At 43.3% G+C, this 16,122-nt stretch overlaps 1 pseudogene across 1 annotated transcript in view; it reads left to right on the top strand.

Moving 5' to 3' along the window:
* LOC309333189 (E3 ubiquitin-protein ligase LRSAM1-like) overlaps positions 1-16,122 on the top strand; it is a 106,131-nt pseudogene that overhangs the window by 20,150 nt on the left and 69,859 nt on the right. Inside the window, exons 3-6 of the transcript XR_014161633.1 lie at positions 293-370; positions 909-977; positions 5,499-5,583; positions 5,939-6,047. The product of XR_014161633.1 is annotated as an E3 ubiquitin-protein ligase LRSAM1-like (transcript). The remainder of the gene's footprint in view (positions 1-292; positions 371-908; positions 978-5,498; positions 5,584-5,938; positions 6,048-16,122) is intronic.

The following is a 16,122-nucleotide window of genomic DNA, read 5'->3' as shown; positions in this document are numbered from 1 at the left end:
GACCATTTCTTCATTGCCTCCCACTGCAGATCACTTGTTGCACTGGTTTCCCAAATCATAGTGGCAGTAAACCATTATTTAAGTGGGTGCACTGAAACTGCAGGCACTTCACTCCCTCTGCCCCTCTGTCTCCACTCCCAGGAAACAAGTCTGGGTTAGTGCTACCTCTGAACCCAGGTTCACCATTTATTTCTCTCCAAGCAAACCACAAGTGAGTTAGCCAAGAACAAACCTTGATTATGGCTCCCAGCATCACTCTGATAATATCCTCTCTGCTTCTTTCATTGCTTAGGTCTGATTGCTCACACCAAATTGCTTGACATCTCTGATCCCTAAATCCTGTAGCATCCTGAATCTCCTAACTGTGAAGGTAACTTGAAACTCTTTTTTTCTTTTTTCTTTTTGCAAATGATGCAAGAGGTAGGAATGAATCATTGAATGGAAGCTTCTGGACCTGATAGTGAAGAAGGCACAGAACCACTTTGTGTGTGTTGACAGAAGGGGGACCCTTGAAACCAGGTCCCATTCCAATGTGATTTTGTTCCATGTCTTGTTTAAATATACGAGAGACCTCAGAGAGAGAAGGGGAAAGTGTCAGAGATACACAGAGAAGAATGGGAGGAAGAGAGAAGCAGGGTGACACAGACCAAGAAAGAGGAATAAGGGGATGTCAGGGACAGAGAAGTGTGTGAGAGAGGGGGGAGGGAGGGGGTGCCAAAGACAGAGAAAGAGGAAGAAGCAGTTTGTCAGAGACAGAGAAGTGAGTGGTCCATTCTCCACTGGCTTTGGCCTCTAACAGGTTAGTGCTGACGGAGTGTGGCCCTCAATAGGGGAAAAAATGTTCTCCAGCTCTGCTATGAAGGCTTACCAGATAAATGAATGGCCATTTTCCTTCTCTGCCCTTCCAGGTTTTAGATCTACATGACAACCAGCTGACCTCACTTCTTCCTGATATTGGCCAACTGACGTCTCTCCAGGTAAAAGAGACAAAACACATCCTGCGGGAGAATCCTGCTCTGAATTGTTTCTCGTGTGCAGTGTCAGTGTGGTGACTCAGAACGTATGGGAACTTTTCCATCTCTTTCGGGACCGTGAAGGCTCAGACTAGCCCCTCAAAATGGGATAGTGAAACCAGGGGCTGAATGGAAAGCCTCCTTATTGCTTGCGGCTAGGACATTGCCCCCTTCATGGATCACTGCCTTGCCGTGGTGAAGGGGCTTGAATAACTCAGAGAAGCTATGAACTATGCCGAGCAGGGCACCCAAGATGAACAGGTCATAGTGGAGAGTTTTGACCAAACATGATCCACCTGGAGGAGGAACCGGCAAGCCACTCCAGTATCCCTGCCAAGAAAACTCCATGGACAAAGACAACAGGCATATAAAAGTTATAACGCTGGAAGATGAGCCCCTCAGGTCGGAAGGCGTCCAACATGCTACTGAGGAAGAGCGGAGGACAAGTACAAGTAGATTCGGAGCTGATGAAGCGGCTGGGCCAAAGCCGAAAGGACGCTCAGTTGCGGATATGCCTGGAAGCGAAAGGAAAGTCCAATGCTTTAAAGAAAAATATTGCATAGGAACCTGGAATGTAAGAACCATAAACCTTGGTAAGTTGGATGTGGTCAAAAATGAGATGGCAAGAATAAATATTGACATCCTGGGCATCAGTGAACTAAAATGGACGGGAATGGGCGAATTCAGTTCGGATGACTATCATATCTACTACTGTGGGCAAGAAACCCGTAAAAGAAATGGAGTGGCCCTCATAGTCAACAAAAGAGTGGCGAAAGCTGTACTGGGATGCAATCTCAAAAATGATAGAATGATCTCAATACGAATCCAAGGCAGACCTTTTAACATCACAGTAATCCACATTTATGCACCAACTACTGGTGCTGAAGAAACTGAAATCGACCAATTCTATGAAGACTTACAACACCTTCTAGAAGTGACACGAAAGAAGGATGTTCTTCTCATTATAGGATTGGAATGCTAAAGTAGGGAATCAAGAGATAAAAGAGATAAAACTGGCAAGTTTGGCCTTGGAGATCAAAACGAAGCAGGGCAAAGGCTAAACTGAAGAAAGTAGGAAAAACCACTGGGCCAGTAAGCTACAATCTAAATCAATTACCTTATGAATACACAGTGGAAGTGAGGAACAGGTTTAAGGATTTAGATTTGGTGGACAGAGTGCCTGAAGAACTATGGATGGAGGCTCGCAACATTATACAGGAGGCAGCAACAAAAACCATCCCAATGAAAAGGAAATGCAAGAAAGCTAAGTGGCTGTCCAACGAGGCCTTACAAATAGCGGGGGAGAGAAGGCAAGCAAAATGCGAGGGAGATAGTGAAAGATACAGGAAACTGAATGCAGATTTCCAAAAAATAGCAAGGAGAGACAAGAAGGCCTTCTTAAATGAGCAATGCAAAGAAATAGAGGAAAACAACAGAATGGGAAGAACCAGAGATCTGTTCAAGAAAATTGGAGATATGAAAGGAACATTTCGTACAAAGATTACCATAATAAAGGACAAAAGTGGTAAGGACCTAACAGAAGCAGAAGACATCAAGAAGAGGTGGCAAGAATACACAGAGGAATTATACCAGAAAGATATGGATGGCTTGTACACCCCAGGTAGTGTGGTTGCTGACCTTGAGCCAGACATCCTGGAGAGTGAAGTCAAACGGGCCTTAGAAAGCACTGCAAATAACAAGGCCAGTGGAAGTGATGGTATTCCAGCTGAAGTATTTAAAATTTTAAAAGATGATGCTGTTAAGGTGCTACACTCAATATGCCAGCAAGTTTGGAAAACTCAGCAGTGGCCAGAGGATTGGAGAAGATCAGTCTACATCCCAATCCCAAAGAAGGGCAGTGTCAAAGAATGCTCCAACTACCGCACAATTGCACTCATTTCACACGCTAGCAAGGTTATGCTTAAAATTCTACCAGGAAGGCTCAAGCAGTATGTGGACCGAGAAGTGCAATCTGGATTTAGAAGAGGCAGAGGAACCAGAGACCAAATTGCAAACATGCGCTGGATTATGGAGAAAGCTAGAGAGTCCCAGAAAGACATCTACTTCTGCTTCATTGACTATGCAAAAGCCTTTGACTGTGTCGACCACAGCAAACTATGGCAAGTTCTTAAAGAAATGGGAGTGCCTGATCACCTCATCTGTCTCCTGAGAAATCTCAATGTGGGACAAGAAGCTACAGTTAGAACTGGATATGGAACAACTGATTGGTTCAAAATTGGGAAAGGAATACAACAAGGCTGTATATTGTCTCCCTGCTTATTTAACTTATATGCAGAATTCATCATGCGAAAGGTTGAGCTGGATGAATCCCAAGCCGGAATTAAGATTGCCGGAAGAAACATCAACAACCTCAGATATGCAGACGACACAGCCTTGATGGCAGAAAGTGAGGAGGAATTAAGGAACCTTTTAATGAGGGTGAAAGAGGAGAGCGCAAAATATGGTCTGAAGCTCAACATCAAAATAACGAAGATCATGGCCACTGGTTCCATCACCTCCTGGCAAATAGAAGGGGAAGAAATGGAGGCAGTGAGAGGTTTTACTTTCTTGGGCTCCCTGATCACTGCAGATGGTGACAGCAGCCACGAAATCAAAAGACGCCTGCTTCTTGGGAGAAAAGCAATGACAAACCTAGACAGCATCTTAAAAAGCAGAGACATCACCTTGCCAACAAAGGTCCGTATAGTAAAAGCTATGGTTTTCCCAGTAGTGATGTATGGAAGTGAGAGCTGGACCATAAAGAAGGCTGATCGCCGAAGAATTGATGCTTTTGAATTATGGTGCTGGAGGAGACTCTTGAGAGTCCCATGGACTGCAAGAAGATCAAACCTCTCCATTCTGAAGGAAATCAGCCCTGAGTGCTCACTGGAAGGACAGATCCTGAAGCTGAGGCTCCAATACTTTGGCCACCTCATGAGACGAGAAGACTCCCTGGAAAAGACCCTGATGTTGGGAAAGATGGAGGGCACAAGGAGAAGGGGACAGCAGAGGACGAGATGGTTGGATGGTGTTCTCAAAGCTACCAACATGAGTTTGACGAAACTGCAGGAGGCAGTGGAGGACAGAAGTGCCTGGCGTGCTGTGGTCCATGGGGTCACGAAGAGTCGGACAGGACTAAACGACTAAACAACAACAACAAAGGACCTTGCTGGGTGAGTTATCACAGAGCAGAAACAGAGAGAAACCTGTGTGGAACATCAGCCCATTTGACTGGCTGCCAGTGTGAAACCTGCTCATTGGCCAGGTCTCTATGAATACCAAGAGCCTGGCATTCCTGTTTTTTTGTTTGTTTTAAAGTTTTTATATCCTGACATTCTCTCACGTTGGGACTCAAAGTGGCTTCCAACATTCAAAAGAATCATTGTAAAATACAAATAAAATCAGACCAGTTTAAAAAATAGCTTAAATACATCAAAACACAATTAGAACCAGCAGTTAAAATCCAATTTGCCCTGACAGTAGCTGAATGATCAGTATCATCTGCACCTTAGTTTCCAAAGGTCCATCCGTCTATTGGCGGAAGGATAGCAAAGAGGGAGCCAGTCTAACTTCTCTTGGGAGGGAATGCTACAATCGGGGTGCAGTTTCTTTCTTGTGTCACCACAAACAAAGCTTCCAATGTTGATTGGACCATGAGAAGGTGCTGCCATGGACTGGCTGGACACAGGTATGGTGGGAGGCACCTGCTGCGGAACCCCCAAGGGACAAAGTTCTCAGAGTCCGGGGATTGGTGGTGGGACGACAATGCTTGGTCAGAGGGAGAAGCCTGGAGGAGGAGGTGTTGAAAGCTGAAGCACTAACAGGTTCTAGTGAGCAGGGGGAGTCTGTGACAGAGAGAAGTCCAGAATCAGAAGTAGAGGAAGAAGCAGGACAGGAAGGAGACCAAGAGGCAGAGCGGAGTCAGGCTGGTGAAGATACCAGGATGTCTCCCCCTCCTGCTGTCACAAGCTCTGCTCCCCTCCCCCTGGTCTCCCAGGACCAGGAGAGGCACAAAGAGGGAGGAGCAGAGACAGGTGCATTAGCAGAATATCAGATTGCTTGGGTAAGATCTTGGGAAGACTCTAGGGGAGGAGGAGATTTAGGCAGCTGTGGGAATGTGGGGACCTTCAGACTCCACAACTGCCTCATAGGGGCAGAGTTGCTGTGCTCATTAGGTTTGACACCCCTCAGCTGACCTTGTTTCTTCTAAGAAGGAGTTAACTTCATTTACTCTGTGTGATTTATTGCTGGCTGGCTCCCTTACAAGTGCTCACCTGAGGATCTTAGCACTTGAGGTTTTAGCAGGGTCATCAAAACAAGACATTTTGTCTCCTGCCCTCAAGACCAGGCTGCTGAACTCAAGAGACTCAGCACTCTGTAAAGTGCACCCTCTGACTTGGATTTCACAGGAACCTCCTACTGCCTCTCCCTAATGGAACAGGAAGGAGACCAACCCCTCTTGTTTCTGCTCTCTGTCCTTGATAGGTCCTGAACTTTGAAAAGAATCTATTGAAGGCCCTTCCAGATTCGATAGGGGACCTTGTCCAGCTGCAGACGCTTAATCTGAAAGGTAGGAGGAAATGCCTCAGGCTGCAATCCGCAGGGATACGGGAACATATTTCACACTAATAAAAACACACAAAAATAGATTTATAAATAGTTGTAGTAAAAACATCCAATTCCTGCATCTGCCCAAACGCCTGGGGTAACCAAGAATGTTGTTGCCTGGTGCCCAAGCAGTGACAAGGCTGGTACCAGACGGGACTTCCCCAGGGCAGCATTTTCCATTCTAGGGGTCGATAGGAAAAGAATTGAAAATAAAACTTCTGACATCATCAAGCCATTATACAAATGCACACACACACACATATATCCAAGAAGTGTGATTAATATCTGCGTCTTCCACATTCTGCCTTTTCTGGCAGGCAACAAGCTGAAGGAACTGCCAGCCTCCCTAGCCTATGGACCTTAGACATCAGCGAAAACCTAATGCAGGAGTTGCTGAAGGCACTGGCTCACATCCGAACACTGGAGGTACGTGCCCAAAGAAGTTTTTGCTTTGTTTGTGTTTGTGTGATGCAAAATTCATATTGAGCGGGAGGAAGAGGTCAATATGGAGCTGGAAAGGAAAGCTTTGCTTCTTTCAGATCATACTAGGATGGGTATAAGCAGCTCTTCTCTTCCTGGGAAGCTTGTGTGCCAATCTAGCCTTGTACAAAGGGCATGAATCTCAAGACTTCTCCTGCATTGTTGCAATTAGTGCCAGCACCGTCCGTTAAGAGTTTGGGTGTAATCTTCGATACCTCCCTCTCCATGGAGGCGCCCTGACCTAGCCACTGTGATCCACGCGACGGTCACCTCCAGACTGGATTATTGTAACTCGCTCTACGTGGGGCTGCCCTTGAGACTGACCCAAAAACTCCAGCGGGTGCAGAATGCCGCAGCGAGACTCCTTACGGGGTCTTCACTGCGAGATCACATTCATCCGGTGCTATACCAGCTGCACTGGGTCCCGGTGGAGTACAGGATCAGGTGCTGGTTTTAACCTTCAAAGCCCTATACGGCCTAGGACCCTCGTACCTACGGGACCGCCTCTCCTGGTATGCCCCACAGAAGAACTTACGGTCTTCAAATAAAAACACCTTGAAGGTCCCAAGCCACAGAGAGGTTAGGCTGGCCTCAACTAGAGCCAGGGCTTTTTCGGTTGCGGCTCCAACCTGGTGGAATGCTCTGTCACAAGAGACCAGGGCCCTGCAGGACTTGACATCTTTCCGCAGGGCCTGCAAGACAGAGCTGTTCCGCCAGGCCTTTGGTCAGGGCGCAGCCTGACTCCCTCCTTTGGCAATCTTTACAAAACTTTAGTTTATGGTTGCCATCAATTTTGATTTTAATTAATTTTTATAATGTTTTATAATGTTGTACTACTTTAGTGTTGTTAGCCGCCCTGAGCCCGGTTTCGGCTGGAGAGGGCGGGATATAAATAAAATTTATTATTATTATTATCAACTAAGACCCTCCTCCATCTGTTGCTGAAGTGTGTTGTGATTACATCAGTAGTTTAGTGGCCAGTTCAGAAGTGCAGGGTCCCTTCTTGATGGTCAAAGCCATGCCCCTTTACAGCGAGATCCCTTTCTAAAATGCAACAGTTTTATAATTAGACAGTAATAATAATTAGTGATGCATTGCAACAATCAATGCAGATCTTCATTTGTTGGCTTTCAGCTAGATCTTCCATTTACTGTGCAGGAACTGTGCAAATGATCTGGAGTCCTCCAACATCTTCTCTGAGTGACTTAAGTTGTGATTCTCTTGGAAGTTCCATTGTACCTAACAGAACTTTCACACTATTCTCTAGAAACCAAAGCAGCTTTTGTTTTCAGGGTTCCTAAATGCTTAACTGTGGAGCTTGCATAACTCTTTCTCCTCAGTATTTTCCCTGCTTGCTTTCTCCAGAGTGATCCTTGGAGCCAGTCCTCAGAGGATGACTCCTCTTCCTTTCATTCTGATTAGCTCAAATCAACACAAAGGCTAAGACTTCTTCCCAGTGGATAAAACACCCCCTTTTATGTGGATTGGGTGACATTGGGGACTGGGGCCATGGGGGGGGGTAGTAATGGGTCTTCAACCTTCCATGACTCTGGACCACTGCATTTCTGGGTTGCACAAAAGAGAAGAGGTTGTAGCCAACTAAGTTCTGCTCAGAGTGGGCTTCCTACTTGCGTGGAAACCCAGTTTCGGGGATCCGGAGCGACGTAGGGTGAGTGGCGCGGTGCTTCAAACCGACTGCTTCCTTCACGGAGCGAAGCCGCACAGCTGTTGCCGGAGAGCGATGACTTTTTCCTGTGGACAATTTGATTTTAAAGCAATTACCCGTGAGTAGAGTGGAGAATTGGATTTTTTAAAAACGTCTTAATTTGGCATCGAGCGGGGGAGGTTCAAAACAGGAAGTCCGCCTTCCCCTTTTGTAAATAGACTGAAGCAAAGAGGCTGTAAGCTAAGGTCTTGGAAAGCCTATCTTAAAAGACTAAATTTCCATCAGTAAAAAACATCTAACCCCCCTTGGAAGCAGGAGAAGTGGGGGGAAGTGTGGATCGTACATGCCTGCAGGAGAGAGTGAAGTAAGTTAGAATACTACCGCTCCGAACCTGGTCTGGGGCTGCCATTAAGATTGACGTGCTTTGAAACGTTTACGCACTGCAAATAGAACGTCTTCTGACAGCTTGCCAAATAAGAGAGATACTTTGTTTTGACTGTCTCCGTCTGACTTTTAAAAAAAAGTAACTGAAAACTGTAACTAATTAACTTTACTGCTTGAACTGCATTTTACAAATTGCAACTGTTTCCCTCTAGAGGAAGTTTTTGAAACTGTCACAGGAGCTGGATTAGGTAATTCCCAGCTGTAAAGATAAAAACTGTGGGACTGTGGGACTGACCTTGAATTCTTTAAGTGTTATGGCAGATGGAAAGGGAAAGATAGACCAGTCAATCCCAGAAAAAACAACAAGGTCTGGGAAGTCTTGGCAGCAACCTAGGAGAGCCTCAACATCAGGTCCCCTTGCTCCCTCAGCGGCTGCATCAGTACATTCTAAATCAAGAGGAATGTCAACAGAAGAGGCATTAGCGGCTGCATTGGGCAAGATTAATGAGGCTTTGGAACAGTTTAATAAGAAAGCAGATGTGACAAATGTGAAAGTGGATGCGACAAATGCGAAAGTGGATGCTGCAACTATTAAAATTGACTTAAATACAGAAAGTATAAATAACTTGGGACAAAAGGTGAATACTAATACAGAAACTATCCAGAAATTGATACAGGAATCTACTTTGATTCGACAGACCGCAGAGGAAGCTAGGGAAAAAGTTGCTGTTGTAGAAGATAAAGTAACACAACTGGAGGCAGAGAGAGTCCCAAATCTACAGAGGCAACTTAATGACCATAAGCTGACGCTTTCTATGATTGAGCTCAAAGAAAAACAGACAAATTTGAGGATTAGAGCTGTACCTGAACTGGAGAAGGACAGTTTGATAGAATTTCTCACGCAGGAATTTGCTGATTTTTGGGAATTGGACTTGGAGCAAGAGGAATTCAGAATTGTGAGTGCCTTCAGACTCAGAAGAGGGGGGAAAAAGAAAAGAGTAGAATAAGAGACTGTTTGATCACCCTCCGAACTAAAGAAGAGAGGGATAGAATTTTGGGCTGGCACTATCTGAAGACTTTGGAAATACAACAGTCAAGAGTGGAAATTTTTAAAGACGTTCCGAAATATCTTTTGGATCTTAGGTTTAATTACAGAGATTTGGTCGACCTGTTGAGAAGGAATAAAATCATCTTCAGGTGGGAATTCCCCCAAGGTCTATCTTTCAGTTTCAAAGGAAGGAAAATAAAAATAAGATCAGTAGAAGACAAAGTAAAGTTTTTGCATAAATACGAAGAAGATCTTCAGAAGGGACTTGGGAAAGAGCCAGAAGTACTGGATAGAAGACCATCAGACAGAGGACTAGAGCAAAGAGCACTGGACAGAAGATCATCAAATAAGGGAATATTGGATATATCAACATATTCCTTTGGATTGGATCCCCCAGTGAATGTGACACCAACAACACCAACCGAAGAAGAGCAAGCATTGGGTGCAGTTGGAGGAAAAGCAGAGTAATTACACCATGGCATTGCAAGTACTGAGTTGGAATGTTAATGGACTGAACTCCCCGGAAAAAAAGGCGGAGAGTCTTCCATTTATTGAAAAAAGAACATTTGGACTTGATCTGTCTACAAGAAACACATGTGATAAGGCTACACAGGAAGATATTGAGCAATAAAAGATTGGGCCATGAATTTATTTCATCGGATAAAGTTAAAAAAAGAGGAGTAGTACTTTATGCAAAGGAGAGCCTATCACCGAAATTTATGTTTAAAGATGAACAAGGAAGATTTGTTGCAATTGAAATTCAATCACAAGGAGAGAAATTTTTGATAGTAGGTATCTATGCACCAAATGAAGGAAAATCGGAATTTTTTAAGAAGTTACATGAGACTCTATTGGACTATATGGATTACAATATGATCTTGTTGGGAGACATGAATGGAGTGGTGTCTACAAATATGGATAAGGCACAGAGACAGGTAGTCACCAAAGATGGTAGACGACCAAAAAATTTTTTTGACATGACTGAAAATATGGATTTAGTTGACATTTGGAGAATGAAGAATCCTTTGGGAAGAGAGGGAACTTTTTTCTCTGAAGCTAAAATGACATGGACAAGAATTGACCAAATTTGGATAACTAGAGGTCTGGTTCCGAAGACTAGCAAGGTGGAGATGTGCCCCAAAACTTGTTCTGACCATAATCCTGTGAAGATGGAGATGAAATTGACGCCAATTGGTTCCTTTAGATGGAGGATGAATGATACTTTGTTTAGGAATGAAGAAGTAACCAAGAAGGCCCCAAAAACTTTGAGAGATTATTTTGAGATAAATATGAATACTACAGTGGAAAAAAGAGTAATCTGGGACGCAAGCAAAGCGGTTATGAGAGGATTTTTGATACAACAGAATGCAATTAAGAAGAGAACACAAAATGAGAAAAAGGATAAAATCCTGGAGAAAATAAAGGAAGGAGAGAAGAAACTGAGAACAAAACCAAAATCACAGGAGATCCTGAGAGAGATAAAGTAATATCAAGTACAATATATGAAATTGATGAATCAAGAGATAGAATGGAAGATTAAACAGATGAGACAAAAGACACTTGAATCGGCAAATAAGTGTGGGAAATTGTTGGCCTGGCAAATGAAAAAAAGACAAAGACTTAATACTATTACGAATTTGGAAGTGGAAGGAAAAAATATACAGAATCCAGTGGAGATCAGGAAGTGCTTCCAGAGGTATTTTAAACAACTTTATACACAGGAGAAGCAGCAAGAAATGGACATTGATCGATTTTCGAAAACAAATGGTCTACAGAAAATCTCTCAGGAAAATAAGTTAATGTTGAACTTTAAAATAACGGATCAGGAAGTGGAAGGGGCCATACAGAATATTCAATTGGGTAAATCTCCAGGACCGGATGGTTTGACTTCAAGATATTATAGATCTTTGAAAGAATGGCTAATACAACCATTGAAGCAAGTCTGTAATGAAATATTGGAAGGGAAAAGGGCACCAGAGTCGTGGAAGGAAGCCTATATTACACTTATACTGAAAACAGAGACTGAAAAGACACAGCTTAAGAATTACCGCCCCATATCACTGCTTAATGTGGATTACAAAATTTTTGCAGATATTTTGGCTAAAAGATTAAAAAAGGTGCTAATAGAAGAAATTCATAAAGACCAAGCGGGCTTTCTCCCGGGCAGACATCTGTCTGACAATATGAGGAATAATAATAATAATAATAATAATAATAATTTATTATTTGTACCCCGCCCATCTGGCTGGGTTTCCCCAGCCACATATAATTAACATTTTAGAAAAACTACAAGTGAATATTAATACTAAGGCAGTTTTGATATTTATGGACGTGGAGAAAGCTTTCGATAATATTTCTTGGCGCTTTATGAAGAAGAATTTACAGGGGATGGGGGTAGGTCAAGGTTTTGAAAATGGTATAGGTGCAATTTATTCAGAACAAAAAGCAAAATTAATTGTGAACAATGTAGTTACAGAAGAGTTTAAGTTTGAGAAAGGAACACGACAAGGTTGCCCAATCTCTCCACTGCTTTTTATATCGGTCCTGGAGGTTTTGCTAAATATGATTAGAAAGGACCAATTAATTAAAGGTATACAAGTGGGAGCTAAACAGTATAAATTGAGGGCATTTGCTGATGATCTAGTATTGACTTTACAGGAGCCAGAATCTAGTACTAAAAGGGTACTGGAACTGATTCAAGAATTTGGACAGGTAGCAGGTTTTAAGTTAAACAAAATGAAAACTAAGGTTTTAGAGAAAAAATTAACTCTGAACGAGAGCGAGAAGTTCCAGGAAGAGACAGGATTAACACTGGTCAAGAAAGTGAAATATTTAGGGGTTAATATGACTGCCAAAAATGTGAATCTGTTTAAGGATAATTATGAAAAATGTTGGATTGAAGTGAAAAAGGACTTAGAAATATGGTCAAATTTGAAGCTATCATTGTTAGGCAGAATTGCTGTGATAAAAATGAATGTATTGCCAAGGATGTTGTTCTTGTTTCAAACATTGCAAATCATAGACAAGATGGATTGTTTCAAGAAGTGGCAGAGAGACATTTCCAGATTTGTCTGGCAGGGCAAGAAGCCTAGAATAAAATTTAAGATTTTAACTGATAAAATAACTCTGCAGTTTTAATCTGTCTCCCTCTTGTTCCAGAATTTCCCAATATTTCGGCCATTTGGCCTCAATATTGAGTTTTTTCTGTGCCTTCGCTTCCATTGGTGACAACCATCTTGGGGTTTTAGTTTCTAACAAGTCCTTATATCTTATCCAAACATTAAACAATGCTTTCCTAACAATATGGTTTTTGAATGCTTTATGTGACTTTACCTTATCATACCACAAATATGCATGCCAACCAAATACATTGTTAAAACCTTCTAAATCCAGCACATCAGTGTTTTCAAGAAGCAGCCATTCTTTCAGCCAGCAAAAAGCAGCTGATTCATAGTAAAGTTTAAGGTCTGGCAGGGCAAATCCACCTCTTTCTTTAGCATCAGTTAATATCTTAAATTTTATTCTAGGCTTCTTGCCCTGCCAGACAAATCTGGAAATGCCTCTCTGCCACTTCTTGAAACAAAAAAAGTTGGATGTTCCCAAAGTGCTGTATCGAAGCACATTAATGGAAAGTTATGCAGAAGGGGAAAGTGTGGAAGAAAAAGGTGCACAAGCAGCAGGGATGACCACAGCCTGGAGAGGATTGTCAGGAAAAGACCATTCAAAAGTGTTGGGGACTTTCGCAAGGAGTGGACTGAGTCTGGAGTTAGTGCATCAAGAGCCACCACACACAGACGGATCCTGGAGATGGCCTTCAAATGTCGTATTCCTCTTGTCAAGCCGCTCCTGAGCAAGAAACGACGTCAGAAGCATCTTGCCTGGGCTAAAGGGGGAAAAAAAGAACTGGGCTGTTGCTCAGTGGTTCCAAGTCCTCTTTTCTGATGAAAGCAACTTTTGCATCTCATTTGGAAACCAAGGACCCAGAGTCTGGAGGAAGAATGGGGAGGCACACAATGCCAGATGCTTGAAGTCCAGTGTGAAGTAAAGATTTGGGGATCCATGTCATCAGCTGGTGTTGGTCCACTGTGCTTCATTAAGTCCAGGGTCAACGCAGCCGTCTACCAGGAGATTTTGAAGAACTTCATGCTTCCTTCTGCAGACGAGCTTTATGGGGATGCTGACTTCATTTTCCAGCAGGAATTGGCACCTGCCCACACTGCCAAAAGTACCAAAACCTGGTTCAGTGCCCATGGGATTACTGTGCTTGATTGGCCAGCAAACTCGCCTGACCTGAACCCCATAGAGAATCTATGGGGCACTGCCAAGAGAAAAATGAGAGACATGAAACCGAGCAATGCAGAAGAGCTGAAGGCTGCTATTGAAGCATCCTGGTCTTCCATAACACCTCAGCAGTGCCACAGGCTGATCGCATCCATGCCACGCCACACTGAGGCAGTAATTGATACAAAAGGTGCCCAAACCAAGTACTGAGTACATATGCATGCTTCTACTTCTCATAGGTCCAATATTGCTCTATTTGCAGTCCTTGTTTTGCTGATTTGATTTAATATTCTAATTTTCTGAGATTGTTAATTTGGGGTTTTCATCAGCTGTGTGCCATAATATCACAATTATAACAAATAAAGGCTTGACATATCTCGCTTTGCATGTCATGAGTCTATCTCATATATTAGTTTCATCTTTTAAGTTGAATTACTGAAATAAATGAACTTTTCCATGATATTCTAATTTTCTGAGTTTCACCTGTAAGATTATGCATCATGCAGAGAACGTGGTTTCCTCCCTCTCTCATACTGCTAGAAATTGGGAGTGTTTCTGTTGCACTTGGGTGCTGCTTGTGGGCTTCCCATAGGGGCATCTGGTTGGCCACTGTGAGAAAGCCACTCCCGAACTAAGGAGGGGAGGTTGCGGGCTCACGCCCTCATCCACATTTTTGCGGGGCTGGCGCCAGCCCCGCAGGACTCAGGGATCCCCATTAGTATTTATCTTCTGCAGCGCCAGCCGATTGGCTGGGGGTGGGCCCACCTGAGGGCACTTAAGGTCAGGGCAGCCCTGGCTCGCCCCTTTTCCTCCTTTGCAGCAGCCGCGGTTTAGTCTTTTTCTGAGGTTTGTATCTAGTTCAGGTTTCTGTGCTCGTTTCACCCACACGGTTTTTTTCCTGGTCCTCTGCAGGTCCGGTTGTTTGGTCGTCGTTGCTCCCCAATCCCCCTACTTGTGGCTACCCGCGCGCTGCGTGCAACACACTGTAAGGAATTCTACCCATCCTACCGCTTCGTCCGCTCTAAAGGATCGTTGCTCTAAAGGTGCCGCGGACCGAGCCTTCTCCTATTCCCCAGCCGGCTTCCCCCTGTGCTGACCTCTGAGCTTCGCGCCTCCGCGCCGCTCATGATTTTCGCTATCTGGAGAGGACCAGATTGGCTTTCCTCCCTTCGGTCGCCGCTCACTAGCTGAGCCTGTTACAGCTCACGCCGGCTTCTCTTCAGCGTTTCCCGGCTCCTTTTTGCTACTTTCCCGGCCGTCAGAGGACGCAGCGCACCCATTCATTCAGGTTTTGCTACTGGGGGTTCAGATTTTAACTTCAATTTCTGCACAGCGGAGCACCTCCACATGTGCGGGGCTTGTGTGGCTGCAAAGGAGCGTTGTTTGCTTTAAGCACCGCCACATTTGCGGGGTTTGTGGGGCTGCAAGGGAGCGTTTTTGTGGCTTGGGGCTTGAAGTTGGGGGGGGGCAGGGTGAAAAAATGGTTTAATTCGCCAGCTTTAGCTTGATCGCATTTTCAGGGTTTATTTCCTGTTGTAGCCTGATTGCTGTTCTCTGCTCTCCGGGGCTTATTTTCCTGTTTAGTCTGATCGCTGAGCACGAAGCGGCACCGTTGCTAAGCTACGGGCCCGCCCCCGGCTGCCATTTGCAACCGCCCACGTGGCTTTAAAGTGGCCGCCATCTTACGATAGGCAACTAAACGTGTGAAGTCTCTCACTTTAAGGCCAGGCAGGCAGCCTTTTTACAACACAGCAGCAATAGCGGCAGGACAGGAGGGTTATAATTCACTGCTAGCTGGCTCACAATAGCAGTAAATCAGAAGTACAAGAGGCTGATCTTCCATAGCTTATAAGGCTTTATATATTTGACAATACAGCTCATTTGGTTGATTTAAAGTGATTAAAGGCCTCAAAGAGCTCTGCCTTGACAAAGATATTCATTGGTTGGAATTTTAATTGAAGTACTTTAAAGGTTGATAGGAGGCTTATTTCTAATTGTTTTAAGGCTTTATATTTTCCTGCAATATATTTCATTTGGCTGCTTTACTTAAAGTGCGGAGGTGCCCCAAGGAGCTTTGCCTTGCCAAAGCAATTCATTGATTGGAATTTTAATTAATTTAAATAAGCCTTTATATATATAAAAAAGTATATCTGTTAGTTTATAAGGCTATACTCAATCTGGCAATTTAATTCATTTGGTTGATAAAATATAAAGGCTTAGCATTTGTTACTTTACAGGGCTATATTTAATCTGGCAAGCTACAGGGACAGTCATTGCTTGTTTCCCAAGAGGCTTGCTTTTTGACTGCTTTTCCTGGCCCTAGGACACAGCTTACTCTTATTCAGTATTGGCTATTGCGTTTTAAATTATTCATAGAGGGAAAGTCATTGCAAAGTTTTAAAAGGCTTGCTGTCATCTCCGCTGCCTTGTTTTTGAGCTGCTGGTTGGCAACACTACCAATATAATTGCTTAATCATTAGGTGAATAATTAAATATTATATAAATATAAATATAAATATAAATATAAATATAAATATAAATATAAATATAAATATAAATATAAATATAAATATAAATATAAATATAAATATAAATATAAATATAAATATAAATATAAGAAAGAAAAAGAAATAGCAGAAAAG

The sequence above is a fragment of the Podarcis erhardii genome (assembly GCF_964252035.2).
Source record: "Podarcis erhardii genome assembly, chromosome: W".
NCBI lineage: Eukaryota > Metazoa > Chordata > Lepidosauria > Squamata > Lacertidae > Podarcis > Podarcis erhardii.
Note: the sequence above shows the minus strand (reverse complement) of the source record. Positions and strands in the feature narration are given on the sequence as shown.